Source organism: Manacus vitellinus, unplaced genomic scaffold, assembly GCF_001715985.3.
Source record: "Manacus vitellinus isolate BGI_N305 unplaced genomic scaffold, ASM171598v3 scaffold_11_pilon, whole genome shotgun sequence".
Lineage (NCBI taxonomy): Eukaryota > Metazoa > Chordata > Aves > Passeriformes > Pipridae > Manacus > Manacus vitellinus.
The window spans coordinates 5136065-5152558 of NW_021938895.1; the positions used below are offsets into that span (position 1 = coordinate 5136065).

General features: G+C 37.3%; 1 non-coding gene across 1 annotated transcript; it reads right to left on the minus strand.

The window, feature by feature from the left end:
- Nucleotides 1-420: 420 nt before the first annotated feature.
- Nucleotides 421-493, minus strand: TRNAA-AGC. The gene has a single exon. It is a non-coding gene; the product is annotated as a tRNA-Ala (tRNA).
- Nucleotides 494-16494: the final 16001 nt, after the last annotated feature.

Below are 16494 nucleotides of genomic sequence, written 5' to 3' on the forward strand. Positions count from 1 at the left end.
TCAGTGCCTGCCCCTCTTCTTCCCCTCATGAGGAAGTTGTAACTGCAATGAGGTCTCCCCTCAGTCTCCTCTTCTCCAGGCTGAACAGACCAAGTGCCCTCTGCCACTCCTCATATGGCTTCGTCTCAAGGTCCTTCACCATCTTTGTAGCTCTCTTCTGGATGCTCTCTAATAGCTTTATATCCTTTTATTGTGATGCCCAAAACTGTACACAGGCCTTGAGGTAAAGCAACACCAGTGCAGAGCAGAGCGGGACCATCCCCTCCCTCGACTGGCCAATGTTGTTTTACCTGATGCACACCTGATTACCCCTCCTGGCTGCCAGGGCATACTGCTGACTCATTTCAATTTGCCATTGAGCAGGACCCCTATGTCCCTCTCCATGGTGCTGCTCTCCAGCCTCTCATTCCCCAAAAATTGTGGAGAATGCGGGTATCGATCCCGCTACCTCTCGCATGCTAAACGAGCGCTCTACCATTTGAGCTAATTCCCCTTCCTATCTGGAACATTTTCATGTAAAAATATCCATCATATTGTTACTATACTCGTGTCATCATCTTATTGTGAAAGTCTCAGAGAAATAAGTATCACAAGAGTTCCATTCATCAGGAATGGACTTTGTTCACAAAATAATTATGCATAATAAAGAGACATGCAATGGTAGCTACTGTAAGACCAGCTTATTGAACAAAGCCTTTATCACATTCAACTCATCCTTAACCACCTTTTACCTGTAGAAAGACTACCATTAAAGGAACTCACATGCTGGATTCACATCACCCAGCTTTCATGAAGTTAAAGTTTTGCACGATAGCTAATTTGCCTGGCTCTCTCACCAGACAGTGGATCAAAATATGTGACTTTGAGACACGGATGTTCATATCCTAAATGGGATTTCTGAAGGTGCTTTTCCCTTTATTTCATGAAGATTTTTGATGAATGTTTAGTCTAGATACTAATTTTTAGCTGTCTGTGTGTGAGTGGGATAAATCCCACCTTGTGAGCTAAACTGATACTGAAGAAAATGCAAGCACTGAAGTATATAAGACCTTAAATAGCATTACTAATGAACTCTGTTGATCCGAGTCATGCTACCCTGATCACAACTAATGACACAATGCTGGCTTGTCCTCCCATCAGCTAAATGAGTTATAGATAAATCTGTTAACTTGTACTTCTGAGAAACTGCTTCATACAATTCTCCTACCAATTTCATTAACTTCTGAAGGCAAAATCTGGGCTGAGCCTTGTGGTTCTGTTTTTCACATGCAAACTTTTCAGTCTTACAACACCAGTTTAAAAATCACTGAGCTCTAAATACCACTAAATTAATCAGAACATAAAATTGAATAAATATTGGCTTGTGAAGAGACAGATGCTACTTTGTCAGATAATGTCCTTCATCAAGAAATGAATTAATGCATATTTCTTCCTTCCAAAATTATTGTTATATTCTTTTTCTTTCTTGCAGGTACCATTAATTTTAGTCAGGGGAATTGTAAGGGCAAAAAGCAAAATCAAGCCAGAATGCTCATGCTCTATCACTGTCTTCCAGGCCAATGTATAGACCCAGTTAAGTATATCTGTTGGCCAAAACAAATGAGATATATTTTTGGTCAGACATATTTTTTATTTGTAGAGAAAAATAATTTCAAATATACTGACAGTTAATGGAATGCAGCTGGTCTAGAGCCAGCCCTTTCATTTTAGCAGGAAGTACCATTCAGAGGCTTGAAGTAGAACAGATTTATCGAAGTCCACTCCTAATGAGAGGATAGAATTTGGATGCATACTCTCTGTGCTTGACAAAGATATGCCAAGCAGTTGAGAATGACTGGGAATCATTAACTGGTTTTCTGTTCAAAAAGTATAGAATAGATAATACTGTAGTTATTACTGGTTTTGAAAATCTCTCTGGAATTGAACAGCATACTTAAAAAAAGAAGAAAAAAAAAAGGAAAAAAAAGAAAAGACCAAACACAACACATTCTGGGAAAGAACCTTTTAGCATAAAAAGAGAAACTCAGCCAAAAAAAAAAAAGTTTGCAAAGAGATGGATATATTTTACAGATTAGCTCAGATCCTCAGCTGCAAAGCACCCTGAAGTCAGCAGAACTGTATCTATTTGTCCCAGTTTGTGCATCTGATCCAATCTTCCCTTGGAGAGTATGGGGATAGTGCAGACACTGTTGTTGAGATCAGCAACACTTTTGTACATCTAAGCAGCATGACAGCAGAGCCTCCCGGACAGTTGCATGAGCACAATTAACAGATTGGGCTGGAAAATCACACTGTTTGTGTGATAAGTGCCCCTTTGCAGGGTGCAAGCTGTTCCACATCTCCAAACTGCTTTGCTGCTTTTTCCTTTGCACAGGGAGAATCCTCCACAGTGTGTGACTTAGTGGCAAACTGCCACTGCCAAATTCATGCAGCTATTTAATGCCTTGCTGCTGAGATTTGGGATTTCTTGATGTTCATCTCAAATGTAAAATATATCTGAATCATAATCTCCGAGAGGTTAAAGATTTCAGCAGGGGAAAAAGTGGTATTTTGTCATCCTGTCATCTGAAATTGTTTTATATTTCACACTACAAAGTAAAAATATAAAGGGATCATCACCTAGGTGATAAACTGCCAGTTTCCAGACAAACATTTTAACTGATTTACACCTGTTTTCCTCTAGGAAAAGCTACGTTTTATGTGATGTGTTTCTTTCTCAACTGATAAATGACAATGGTGCAAGTATCTTCATCTTGGTGTGAACTGACCCAGATTTTAGAAGACCAAGTTTTTACATTTTGACCAATCAACTTCTGGAAACATAAAAACTGCTGAGAGTTTAGTTCTGAAACTTTTATAATATTCACCTGGTGACAGAGTAATGTCCTTAATTATATACTTTATAGGAATGAAACTTCAGGAAAAGATAAAACCCATTTTCATTGTAGCATATCAATATTTGATTTAATATCAAATAAGAGTCAGAAAACATAGCTCAGACTTCTTTTTTCTGTTCTATAATTTCTGTGAATACCTTCAAGATCTTTTCAAAATATGAAATGGAAAGAAAGAGTCCAAACAAGTCTGCATATAGATTTTCCACAAATTCCTTTAGTATATACATCTGAGAAAATATACATAATCATGAAAATATACATTTGAGTTTGAATATAATTTTGTAAACCATGATCAGTCTCTCCTCAATGATGAATGATGCTTCTGTAAAGTAGTAGATTATTTTTGCAATGTGTCAAGACAACGAAAGCAAAAATGAAGACTCAAAAAGTAACAAATCTGCAGATATACAGCACTATTCTTTTTATAACTTTCTTAAAGCTCCTCTTTCCATGATGTGTACCAAAACCTCTGGGAATGCTCAAAATGGCAATACTTTCCTCTTTACAGTATCATGGGTTTGGTGTGCACTCCGTCTTTCTACATCTTTTTTTTAAGTTTTGGTGGAAGTATCTTTTTAAGCCGATGGCCCAGAACTAGGCTACTGATTATTATGGTAATATATATAAATAATCATAATGATCCGTTCCCTTCCCTTCTCTTCCCTTCCCTTTATGGCAGTTTAAGAGATTTCATCTCTATTTGGTTTGAATTAAAGGGAACAATCACTTTTTAAAAATGCATTTTTCCAGTCATCATCAGAACAGGGAAGTTTATAAGGAACTAAAGGTGGGATATGTTAGGTTTACCTGAACTAATTGAAGGGTTAACAGAACATCCCATTTGTGTAGCTGGGGAAGTAGAATTGCACTGAGTAGTGAGGGAAAAATAAAGTCAGAATTCAGGGTGAAAAAAATCAGTTGCTCACTCACAAGGCAAAAGAACCAGAGATTTCATTTTAAGGTATTTGAGAACTGTTGCATGTCTACTGAGCATCCTCAGGCTACTGAGTCTCATGGATGTGTTTTCCTAATGAAATTCAGCAAATGCTAGCTACTACTTCAGTATTCCTCAGGGACTGGAATTTGATAGCTGGGGGACAGGTAATGAAGCTCTATGTATATTTAAGTTTTGTTAGTGGCATATGACTTGTCCCACTATGTAGTTAATCAGCAAATGTAGCTCCTCTGAAATGAAAGCTTACAAAATTCAGACTAGTTTTGGAATGTTAAACATGTTTGCCTTTTTCTCTGTAACCTGTAGATAATATTATTAATATCATCATTATTAATAATAATAATTACTATTATTTTAAGATCTAGTTCAATGTTACATGAGTTTTATTATATCACTAGAAAAATATACTCTGTATAGTCTCTTGCTGCTGGAAGGGGAATAAAATTTAGAAAATAAGAGTTTTCAATGACTTTTTTCTTTTTGTACAACAAAATCAATCCTTATTTCATCTTTATATTTTATGACAAAATTAGCTTAAAACTGCAAAATTAAAATATAAAAACTATGACAATCATAAGAAAGGCTTTGAAAATCACAGAAACATTTTGCTGATTAAAGGTCTTCTTTTGAGACACAGCTACACAACTTTTTCACTCAGAGAAATGAAAGCATAAAAATGTGTGTAAAGTTTTGATCATTTTCTGTTCTTGAACAAAAAGAGAGAATTAATTCACCTTATCAAGACAGCACTTTTTTTTAAGGGAGAAACTGTCCTCTGCAATGTTGCATGGACAGACAGACACGACCTTTTCATCTTCCACATGAGTTTAAAGAGCAGTGGAGGTCAAGCTCTCCTTGAGCTTAGTATGTGTGCTTGAGTTTCTGTGGATATGTGTGCCCCAGGGAACTTTCAAGATATGTTTTCTCACTCCTCAAGGGCTCTATCTGTCATGTCATTGACATTGCTCAGAGCAAGGTTCTTCACCCAGAGAGTGGTTGGGCACTGGAACAGTGTCCCCGGGAAGTGGTCACAGCAACAAGCCTGACAGAGTTCAGAAATATTTGGACAATGCTTTCATGCACATGGTGTGATTCTTGGGGCATTCATGTGCAGGGTCAGGAGCTGGACTAGATGGTACTTGTGGGTCCCTTCCAACTCAGGCTATTCTATGATTCTATGAAATATTTTCGCTATGTGGTCCTTCCTAGAAGGTCCTTAAGACTGCATGTCTCAAAGGCAGCTGGGGTATGCAATGACATGTATGGGTCTTCTCCTGTAAGAGCCCTTCAGTTGCTGTCACCTTTCACCAAGGTCACAAGGTTGGAATCTGCTTTCTGTGTCACACTTATAATGGGTAATATGGAAATATACATTTTGTGACACATGTTTGTGACGCCTTTGTTAAGGGAACTTTTGCATCTGACCATTCAGCAGGCATTCTGGCAGTCACACTCCCACCACCAAAGACTTTCACTGTGGGGATTGGAGCCCTTTTGCAGTGGGTGACTCCAGTGAGCCTACGGGTCCTTTCTTGATTCCCTGCACACACCACTCTCACGCAGTCAGACCAGATTTCCTTACTGGTTCAACCCTGGAGTTCCCATAGCAGAGTCTCAAATGTCTCATTACATCAATTTATTCACAGTGCACTATCATAAAAGCAGCTCAAGCTGGGTGCTACCAAGAAGAGACCCCAAAGGAAGGAATTCCTGGGCTTTTATACCCTCACAATCTAAGCACATGAAAGTTTCAACTCTTCCTCCTGAATCCTCAGCTCCTGCTGTGTCACTGTGTCCAGACACCTGGTCAGTGCCAGGGGTCCCCGTGCCCCTTGTTGTGCAAAGGGTTGGCAGGTAACATTGCCTCTTGCTTCAGGGCCTCAACACCCAGAGCTCAATCTGCAGCTTGCACTGCAACTGCACCCTGAGCTACCTACACGCCTCAACACCTTGTTAAGTTTTGTTGTATTGCACTCACATTAAAGTATATATTTGAAATTCATATTGAATAAAATATGATAGGGTGGCCTCTGATGGACTAAAGGTTGGTCCTGTTGCCAGGGAAGGGAAGGAGATATTGGTCGGTAATTTCAGCTGGTCATTTGTGGATTTTGTGGATTGCTTCTTCATAACCAATGTTTTCCTCATCAAAGACTTCTGTTAAAGATAGAGAAGATTTACTATACCAACACACTAATAAATTCCCCTTACTGTTATAGAGTGAATATATCTTTAATCTCTTTGAGGTTGCAAGTCTGAACTTGTCTCCTCTGATGTTCATCTCATGTTGAACAAGAATTTTACAGGTAGCTGCTGATCAGGAATGTGAAGAAAATATCCAGTTAAGGAACAACGTACAGATGTAAAGAAAATTATTGTGTTATGCTAGTGATCAAAAGATTATGATCAGAAGGCTTCACCCTTGAAGGAGATGAATCATTTTTTTGTTTGTATAAACAGAAGCTTCATGCAAAATCCAGAGCAGTAAGGCATGTTGGCTGCATTTGGTTCAATCTTGTGAAGCAGCAAGTTTCATTCCTTTTTATGTACTTGGAAAAGTTGACTGTAAATGATCTCATGTAGAACTTAAAAACATGTTATGAAAGAGGAAACCACCATTCATTTGAGTCTATATCCTTTTAAAAGCACTTTTAAGTGCTCTCTCATTCATAACTTCAACTAGCAAAACAGGAGGAAAGCATGTGAAACAAATATTGTAACCTTGATTATTTTGTTAACTCTTGGAGCATTTTTTCAAAGAATTGCTTTCATTAAACAAGCAACTGATTCAGAAGTTCTCCAGAAAGATTGAACTTATTAATATATATTCTTTTAAGATCTCTGGAAGATTTTTCGATCTAAATCTTTGTCTTAAATGAAGAAGAAACTTTCCTATTCATGCATACTTCTGATAGTGATCCTTCTCTAAATGTGAAATTTCAGTGTGGTCTAGATTTTGGGGGTTTGAGAGGCCTTTTGTGGGTTAGGCCACATTAGCAGAGAGATGTTATTTTATATCTCACGAACACAGTTGGGTAGAGATTGACTGCATCTTACGAGTACAACTCCAGTTCCATTTGCTTCTTCATGAAGACACTAAATATCTAATTTAAATAGAAGGATTTCTACAGAAAACCAAATCTTTTTAATCATCCTTTGACACCTATGCAAGTTCTCTCAAAATCAAATCTCAGTTAAAAAACCAAGAAAGTACATTATAGCTCTCTTCAAATGGCTCAAAGTATGTATTACTCTTTTGACTCTCATGATTTTTAATGCATTTCTTTGTCAAGAGGCAGAGGAAACTTTCAATTTTATATATTAACTAGTTCATCTAAGTATACTGAATTTTTATGAGAAAATACAGATTTGTTGCAAGTAAGTGTAAGGGCTTGGGTGAACTCGTTAATGGTGTGATTTGTCTTTCCTAAGTTTATGTCCAACTAAGCTGATTTTCAGACTTCTATAATCACCTTCTGAGGTCATGTACCTTGTCTATTCATGGGCTTGGGTTTGGCCAGTGGTGAGTTCCTCCTGGAGCTGACTGGCATTGGCTCTGTCAGATATGGGGGGAGCAGTTTCTCACCAAAGCCACCTCTGTAGCCCCCCTGTTACCAAAACCTTGCCAAACAAACCCAACACAATTTGTTACCCACAGTAAATTTCACATTTGTTCTTTAAGGCTATTGCCTATAAAACCATGGGAAACCACTCCTGATGCTTCCATATAGATACAGTTTTGCTGTATCGTGTTGTTAAAAATGTTGTAAGCATTAACATTAAAATAATGAAATGGCTATATCACCAAAGTATAGCTAAAATCAAGGTAAAATGTGGACATCTTATGTAGCTTGTAATTTTTTCAAGAAATGTTGTCAAATATGTTTATGTACTTCCTTGGTTTCAAACAGGGTTTTTTAAGACAGTTGTAAATACTCTATAGTAATGCTGGTTTTCATCAAAAGATTTTAATTTTTAAAAAAAGAGAAAGAAGAACAAATAGGAACTTCACAGAAAAAAACACCTCTTTCTTCCTTGGGTTCTTCAGCCAACATTTTTTCCATCCAGGAGAAAAAGAACAAGGTAAGTAAAGAACTCTTGAGAATTTTTTATCCTTATTTTGCAATCAGTTTCATGATACATGATTTTTTTTTTTTTTTGATCGATCCTTTTCTTGTTCATCAATCATTGTCTGAAAAATTAGGCACCGGCTTACGGACTCCATGTTGGAGCACAGGAAAAGTGTGAGGAGTCCTCTCCCTGAGAAGGAAGGAGCATCTGAGACAACGTGTGATGAACTGACCACAGCTCCCATTCCCCATCCCCCTGAGCTGCTATGGGGATGAGGGAGAGAAAATTGGAGTGAAATTGAGCCCAGGAGGAAGGGAGGGCTGGGGAAAAGGTGTTTCTAAGATTTCATCTGATTTCTTCTTATCCAACTCTGATTTGATTGGTTATGAATTAAGCTGCCTTCTATAAGACAAGTGTGTTTTGCTCAAGATGGTCACCGATGAGTGATCTCACCCATGAGATTTTCACTTTATTTTTTCCCTGTCTGGTTTATAGAGGGAGGGTAATAGAGTAGTTTCAATGGGTGCCTGGCATCCAGCCAGAGCCAACCCACCACACAAATTAAGAAAATATTGACTGTCATTATAGATTGACGTGGATAAATATAGTAAATTAATATAAATTTTGAGAAATATAATTTCTCTTTTTTTGGCAACACAGTTATTGTCATCTAATAACACATATATTAAGAAGAAATGATTTAATCAAATTTTACATTCTTCAGCTCTCCCAAAAAGTATGTAGATCAACAGTTGTGATTAGAAGTGCTTTGATTTGTAAAATATATCACATATTTACCAATAAAAATATGTTTACTATTGGCAATTACATTGCTAATAGTTTCTCCTTTATCCTCATTAATCTTACTATATATGCCTCTACCACATGTAACCATGCATTTCTCTTGCATTTTTTAAACTAACTTCAGAAAATGTTGCACATTTATAATTGCTTGGGATTTTAATTGTATGTTACAGAAAAATCTGGATAAATTGCAAAGCACTGACACTCCAATACTTTAAACCAGGAAAGTGCTGAAACATTTTATAACAGCAGATTGAAGTTAAATCAGCTATTGAAGTGGAGATAAAATGCTGTCAAAAGGAACAAATATTTTTTGCTGACATCCACTGCACTTATTTAAGAACTGATTATTTTCTAGTGTCTCAAAGTTTGAAATTAAGCATCTGACTTTTCCAATGAACCAATTTCTTAGTTCATGCATTAATATGGCACTAGATTAAGCATTTGCAACACAATTTTTTGAAGAACAAATTAATTTCCTGTGGGAAGATGGGCATTCAGGTTTCTTCCACCTTTGCCTATTTCTCCTGATAAACTCTCAGTACAAAGTTGGAACTACTTGGAAGAAATTTGTGAGTATTTCTTTTGTTCTATATTGGCTCCCTTGCCCAGAGATGGACAACTCATGTTTCAAGTCCATATCTTGTACTGAAGCTGTGTCTGCTGACTTGTGTGTAGCTTTGCTATTCTAGCCTGAGGGCTGTAAGAAAAAATAAATCCCATGATAAAAGCCAATCTGTAGCAGTAGAAACTGTTGAGATCAACTGATGGATTGTTTTGGGAACTGCCTGAATAACTCTCCCAGGGCTAGTCTGCAGCAGACTGAGCTGTTTTGCTTTGCTAATGATGAACTGCTCCCAGGGTAGGGTGAGGAAGGAAAGATACCTCTATCTTAGCACAAATCCAACCCAGCACAAGGTTGCTAATCGTTTCAGCAAAATTTAGGGGAATGCTTTCTTCTCCTCCCAAGACAGACACTTTCATTTGTTTGGCTGGATTAGTCTCCATTGCTTATAATGGGAGTGTAGGCACATATACTTTAAATGTCTAAGGTGAGATAAAATCAATCACACTCTAGATATCTCTGATGTAGACATCTACAGCAGGGCTAGTTTCTTGGTATTCCTTTATAGTCAATGGAGAGAATAGGCACTTTTATGTGCAATTCATTTGATCTATTTTAGACATGTACTTTAGGACGAGATGAATTGCACACTAGAAACTCTCATTTCTCTCTGTTGAATTTAAAGGGAGTCTAGGGTGACTAGTTCAGGTGCAGGCATCTGCATTTGCGTTTAATTAATCGAATCCCTCTGCAGTATGTCTGATGGTTCCAAGAAATGTTGGGTGGACTTAAAAACGTTTGTAGGATTTTTATAGCAAGGAATATTAGATTTACTATGTGTTCTATGTGGACAATCTGTTTATCCATCAACCCAGAGCTTCTTGTAACTGTTATTTTTACCCTATTTGTTTAATGGAGAATTCACACATATTTCTGTGCAGTAAACCAAAAAAGTAGAAATGTGGCAGTTTGAAGCTGAAAGTTAATTGCATGTTTTATTCCCTATACATCTTAAGTTATTCTCTGATTCTAAGTGATAATAAATTGCCATGGACTACATCATCCCTATGAATTTCCTTCCAGGGCTGCATGGGATGAACCATTCTGGTTAGCTGTTGGTGGAAGAGAAAGGGAAATTATGAGAAACTAAAATTTTCTTATTCCTCCTCTTTACCCAGCTCTTCTTTGGGTGCAGTAACATTCCCATTTAGCTGCTATAAATTAGATATTGCACTTTAAATAGAAATTAAATAGTACACTATGTTGCAAACAAAAAATTGTGATTTCAAAATTGTCCAACACATCTCAGTGGTCATTAACTTACTTCTTTGGACTGCTGAAAGCAGTGAATTTGTAGCAGCATGGATTTCACTCATGACCATGTCTGCCAACACACATCTGAGTACTTGCTGTACAACCTGCAGAGAAGGTCACACCAGTGTAAGTGAATAATGGCCCATGTGTGTTTACCAAGTATGTAAATTCATCATATTTAGATATTTAAATGAAAACTGGTTTGTCATATTTTTGGAGCTCAAAACTTTCAAATGGTGTAAATACTTGTAAGTTTGGATGACAATTGAGACTGAAGTATGTGAAAATCAGCAAGGGGAATATGAATCATCTCATTCTTTGATAGACTCAGAGTTTTGAAATAAATCCTTGTTCAGAAAGGAGAAGTTGTGCGTGGGAAAAAAGGAAGGAAACTGTCCTGAAAAGTGAAGAAAGCTCAAGGATATTCTCTCATCATAAAACTGACAACTCAGAAAAGAAATAAGCCTTATCCCTGAAAAATCTTAATATTTCAGCAATTTTTGAGTGTTTTTTTGTTTGTTTATTTGTTGGAGTTTGTTACTGTTTTGGTTTTTTTATTTTATTATTTTTTGTTCTTTGTTTGTTTGTTGTTTTTGTTTCTGTGGCTACTGTATCCCTAGATCCAAAATGCAGACTGGTAGAACTGGATAATGCATTTTCTCATAGCTAATCAATATTTGTCAACAGAGATTTAACTTTTTTCAACAGCTTCTACCCCTCTGATTAGAAAAAAGATCTGTTCTTAACTAGTAATATGCTTTCAGTTAACCTTTGACAGGAGTATCTTATATAAAGGTTTTTCTTTAAAAGCTATATTAATACAGAATAATTTAGATAGTTTGAGGCATATCAGATCAACCAGCTTTGACAATACAATTGCTTTAGGCTTTCATAGCTATGATAATAGCATCCCTTTAGACTATAGTAGATTGAGTCCTCTGAGCTGGATCAACACCATCTCAGCCTAATAATGGGGATAATTTTTATGTCTCCAGTCCCTGATCAGTATTTTCATTCCCCTTCCACTGTTCATGATTCTTTCCACAGTCAGTCCACATAGTTTTATATTTTCATTCTATTTTACATATTATTTTATTTTATATCTTTTGTCTAATTTTGTTTATACTCTATATATTTTTTCTTGTCATCCTTGTCATCTGAAATAACTGAAACTTTAGAAAAGGGCTCTCTTGCAATAATTCTTCAGCAAAGAGAATCTCAGTATTTCTCTTCATATTTAAAACAACAAAGAAGCTCAAACATTTTTTTTAAAGAACTCTCACCCACCAAAATATCCACAAGAAACAAACAAACAAAAAGACCAAAACACTGGAAATGAGTACTAATTTCCCTCCCTGAATGATTCTTCTTCTGGTTTGTTACACTATCATCTTTGCATGTCTTGCAGATTTTGGTTCCCGATGAACCCAAGGGGGAAATTAGAGTACCTCTTTAATCATCACTTTCTGAACCTGGGGCAATGATTCTAAGAAGCTATTTGCACTGCAGTTTAAAAAGGAAAAGAATCATAGAAAATGTCTCCCCCTAATCAGCACTTATGGTAGAATATATGTTAATAATAATTAAAAAAAAAAGTATTCCCATTCCATTCATGATTCATAAAGCAGATAGGTTGGAACTCGTACACAATATAGTGTGTGGAAGTAGATATGTGGCTATAATCTTCTTTTAGATAACCATGACATAACTTTATTGAGACCAGTGGAGCTACTGCTGATTTACACCAGTTCGAGTAGGATAGAAATCAAGTCAGTCATACTTTAAGGAAAACCTTAAGTGGTACACAGAGTGTTTTAAAGGAGGCATTCTACTTTTATGCTTTAATATTTTGCAACCTGAATCTCCTATTTGTTAACAAGGTTTTTATACTGCTGCTACTTGAACAGAGCCAATAGTCACAACAAGGTGAAAGTGTCATAGGAGACTGGAAAATCATTGAAGTAAGATGATCTGTCCATAATGAAGAGACTGTGGATATTTGTAGCTGGAAGGATTGACTTGTGTTGCCCAAGATCTGTCTCCAATATTTCTCCTTAAGTTCCATCTTGAAAAGACCCAAGGCAGTGTGTATTGGTCCAGAGGCACCACAGAACAGGAAGAAATTATACCAAAACAGAAAAAGCAACTTTGGTGCCTCTTCTCTCACTCTTTCACTTCTATGCCACCAACTCCAACAGAAGCAACGTGGTGAGGCACAAGCAGCAACAGGAGATCAGCTTGTAGTAGTAGCACGTAAGGGAGCACCAAGTAAATGTCTTGGGAGGAAATGGTCTCGTAAAAGAATATAGTGTTATTTCCAAAAACAAATGGAAGAGAAATTGTGTTTATGAATAGTAGAGTATCTCCTTGGGGCTGGATTCTCATCTTAATCATTCCGGTATTGGAGAGATGGTGCTGCCTCACAGTCAGCAATAACTCACCTCCCACGCTGTCTGAAGATTTCATAGTCTTTTATTTATCCTGCAGCCTTAGTATTTTTACTGATAGGGAAGAAGACAGCTGTATTCAGGCCACCTACTGCAGGGGAAATGAGGGATTCAGATGGTACTTTATGAGCTGACAGTCTCTGGCTCCATATTCAGTTAACGAGAAGAGGGAGTCATGATTTCTAAGTCAGACAGAGTGTTTGCTGTAGCTGCCTCACCCAAACATTGTGATTAGTTCTCTTCAGTTTCAAACAAATCCAGAGCATACGTCTTCAGTCATTCAATTCCCCTTTGAATTTATATGCCATGGGAGGTGTTTAATTGCATCTTTGGCTCTCTACTAGGCAATCTGACTATGGGCCAGTGCGACTAACAACATCCTGATGCCTAGAATATTTTCTGTGACTGTTGGAACCCACTCCATAAAATAATACATGGATGGTTCATTCATCCTCCTTAATGTTTGTGAGCCAGATGTACAAAAATATGGCACCAATGTGAGGTCAAAATTAGGACTTTATCTTAAAAAAGAAAAGCTCTTAGGCGTAAAAAGTCTCTGCAGAATGCAGATGCCTGCTTTTAAGATACTATTGAAGATTCTACTAGAATAGGCTTCATGCAACTGATAAAAATAGATCATTATATATAGATTATGCTGTGATTCAAACCTGTGATTCAGGATAATATAGCTGGGGAAGCCATTGTGACACTTGGGAAACCATCCTTATCATGGAAATGTTGCCTCCTTGCAATAATGCAGAAATAATCACTGCCTTGTACCAGATCTCATTAACTGTATTTAAATGTTTTAACATTTTTGAAATCTTTGGCTTTAAGTTGTTACAAGTTACAGTAGAACTGCAAGCATTATTAGATGGGCATAGAAGTTAAAAATGAAATTGCAAAAAACGAAATGGCAGGACAAGGTGTCATTACAATGAGCTGTAGGAATATATGACTCTTAATCTCGTTCTTCTGGACTGACAAATGCACCGTCTGTCTATATGGCATTAATGAATGACAGCTTCTCACCATTTGGTAGAATCATGTGTCATCATTTGTCTAGATGACATCTTGATTTATAGACATCATTGAAAAACATTAGAAAATCTTTCTACAAGTTTGATGGGAATTCTGAATATGTGCAAGTAAGGACTATTATTTTTTTCAGAACAGTTCATTGGGGTGTACTATTTCAGGCAGTCAGAGGGGCCATATGGTCCATTGGTTAGGCTTTCACTTGGAAGATGGGTGCCTTGAACGAAGTTTACTGCTGTACCTGAAGCTACTTTTTGATCTTGGGCAAATAATCTATTTTATCAGACTCACTTAACTCAACTGTAAACAAAAAACGTGATAATTCCTCCTCTCACAATGGTAAATAAAATCTTGTTGAACATGCTGAGTTGTTTAGAGGCTACAGTAATTAGAATCACATATCAATTTGAATTTATGCATTAAACTAGATTTGAAAAGCAAATTTCTCTTAAAAGTATACGAGAAAATGCAAAGGGATATATAAGGAATAATTTGCAAAAAGTATTTTATATGTTTTCATTATGTACATTGAAAATGTGGAAAAGAAAGAAAAATTCATCCCACTGCAGAAAAATAATTCTAGCATAGGAAAAAAATCAAATGGTTGGAATGGTTGGAATACCATGGAGTGTTATCACTAAGAGTTGACAGATATGTGTGTGTGCATGTGTGTGTATGTGTACAATAACATACACAACTTCTGCCAGGCTGCCTGTGCACAGAAATTTGCACAGTAAAAATTAGCAATGTATTACATTTTCCAAAGACTGAGCATTCATTTGCAGCTTAAGATCAAGAAAAAAACAAGCAGATATTTATTATAATTCTGTTTTAATGGAGAATTATTATTTTCCCATGGAGCTTTTTATTAATCATTCTGGTTCTACTTGTCATTCTAATATTTTTTATAACATTTCCCCAACACGCACCAGCCCTCTGACTGTTCTGTATATGTTGCAGCAGTCTGCAGCAGACAGGATTCACACAGTATCTTTGGGTGTGAAGGGCTGGATATCAGGCAGCTTCCACACAGCCACTCACACACACATGAGCATTTTCTGGCATCATGTGAGGTACTCGAAAGGTGTAATGCTGCTAAAAATATAAGCTCTGAAGTGCAGCAAGGCAGAAATTGTTTCAGAATGGCTTATTCCTACCTCCTGTAGAGTGTGCTGCCCTGTTAAACAGGGAAACAGGGTAGTGACCAGACATTTCAGTTGAGCCAGGACACTCCTAGAAGACAATACTTTTTCTTCCTCTTTGAAAAAAACCCAAACATCTCCAGAATTTTTTTGGTCTCATATTTTGATTATTTTTTTTTCTGGCTCTCACCATCCAGTAACATTCCTGGCAACTTACCTTTTCCCTGGACTAGAACTGTAAAGCTGAAAACAGAGATCTCCTTCCTGGCTTCAGCTCCATCTTCTCTGACCAGGTAGGATGAAAGGTCTTTACATCACCCAACCCTTCTCATGTGACCCTCCTTTGAAATAAAACTAAATTTGGTTAAACTGACGGAGGAACCTTTAGGGGAGCCAGGGGTGGTACCTTTCTATTCCTTTCCAAGCAGTTAGGATGAATAGGTACACCCTAGCCTAGAGTGAGTACCTCTGGTGGAAGGATGTTCTTCAGAATAAAGCACCTCATCAAGAATTGCCTCCAGGCTTTTTGGGTTGCCTGCACTGTGCTTTGGAGGAAGGATGCAAGGCTTCAGCTTTGCTGTAAGAAGCATTTCTACCTTCCCAGGACTGGCCAGGCTTGACCCCATTTAGCTAGAGAGATCAATTTAGGTCAGGAAGAGAGGTCACCTTCCATACACTGTTCTTGGAGAGTTTAAAAATGACTACATAGAGGTAGTTAACCATTATGCTTGTCTCAGATCATCTCACCTCTTTCTGCCAGGGTAAGAGAAGTCATATGTAAGAGTGCTTTGAAGTGATGGATGTTATAGTTGAACTTCTAGTGGACAGCCTGTTAACTGGGTTGAAAAAGATAACAATAATATGTAATAAAGGGGATAAGGTTACACATGCTAACTTTCAGAAATGGTCTCTGAATCAGATGCTTGTTTTCATCTCACCATGAGGTGAAGCTGACCTAGAACAGTGGAAAGGACTCATGAATATGAGTACAAATTACATGTCGTAGCTGATTAGTGATTGATGATTAAGTACTGTAGCACTCTTTTCTTGGAATTAAAGGCTAACACTGGGAAAAGTGTAGGTTGAAAAACTTCTTCCCTTTAGAAAGGATCACCATAGGATGGTTTGGATTGGAAGGGACCATCAATATCACCTAGTTCCAACCCTGCTGCTGTGGGCAGGCACACCTTTCACTAGATCTGGTTGCTCAAAGCCCCATCCAGCCTGCTCTTGAACATTTCCAGGAATGGGGCAGCCACAA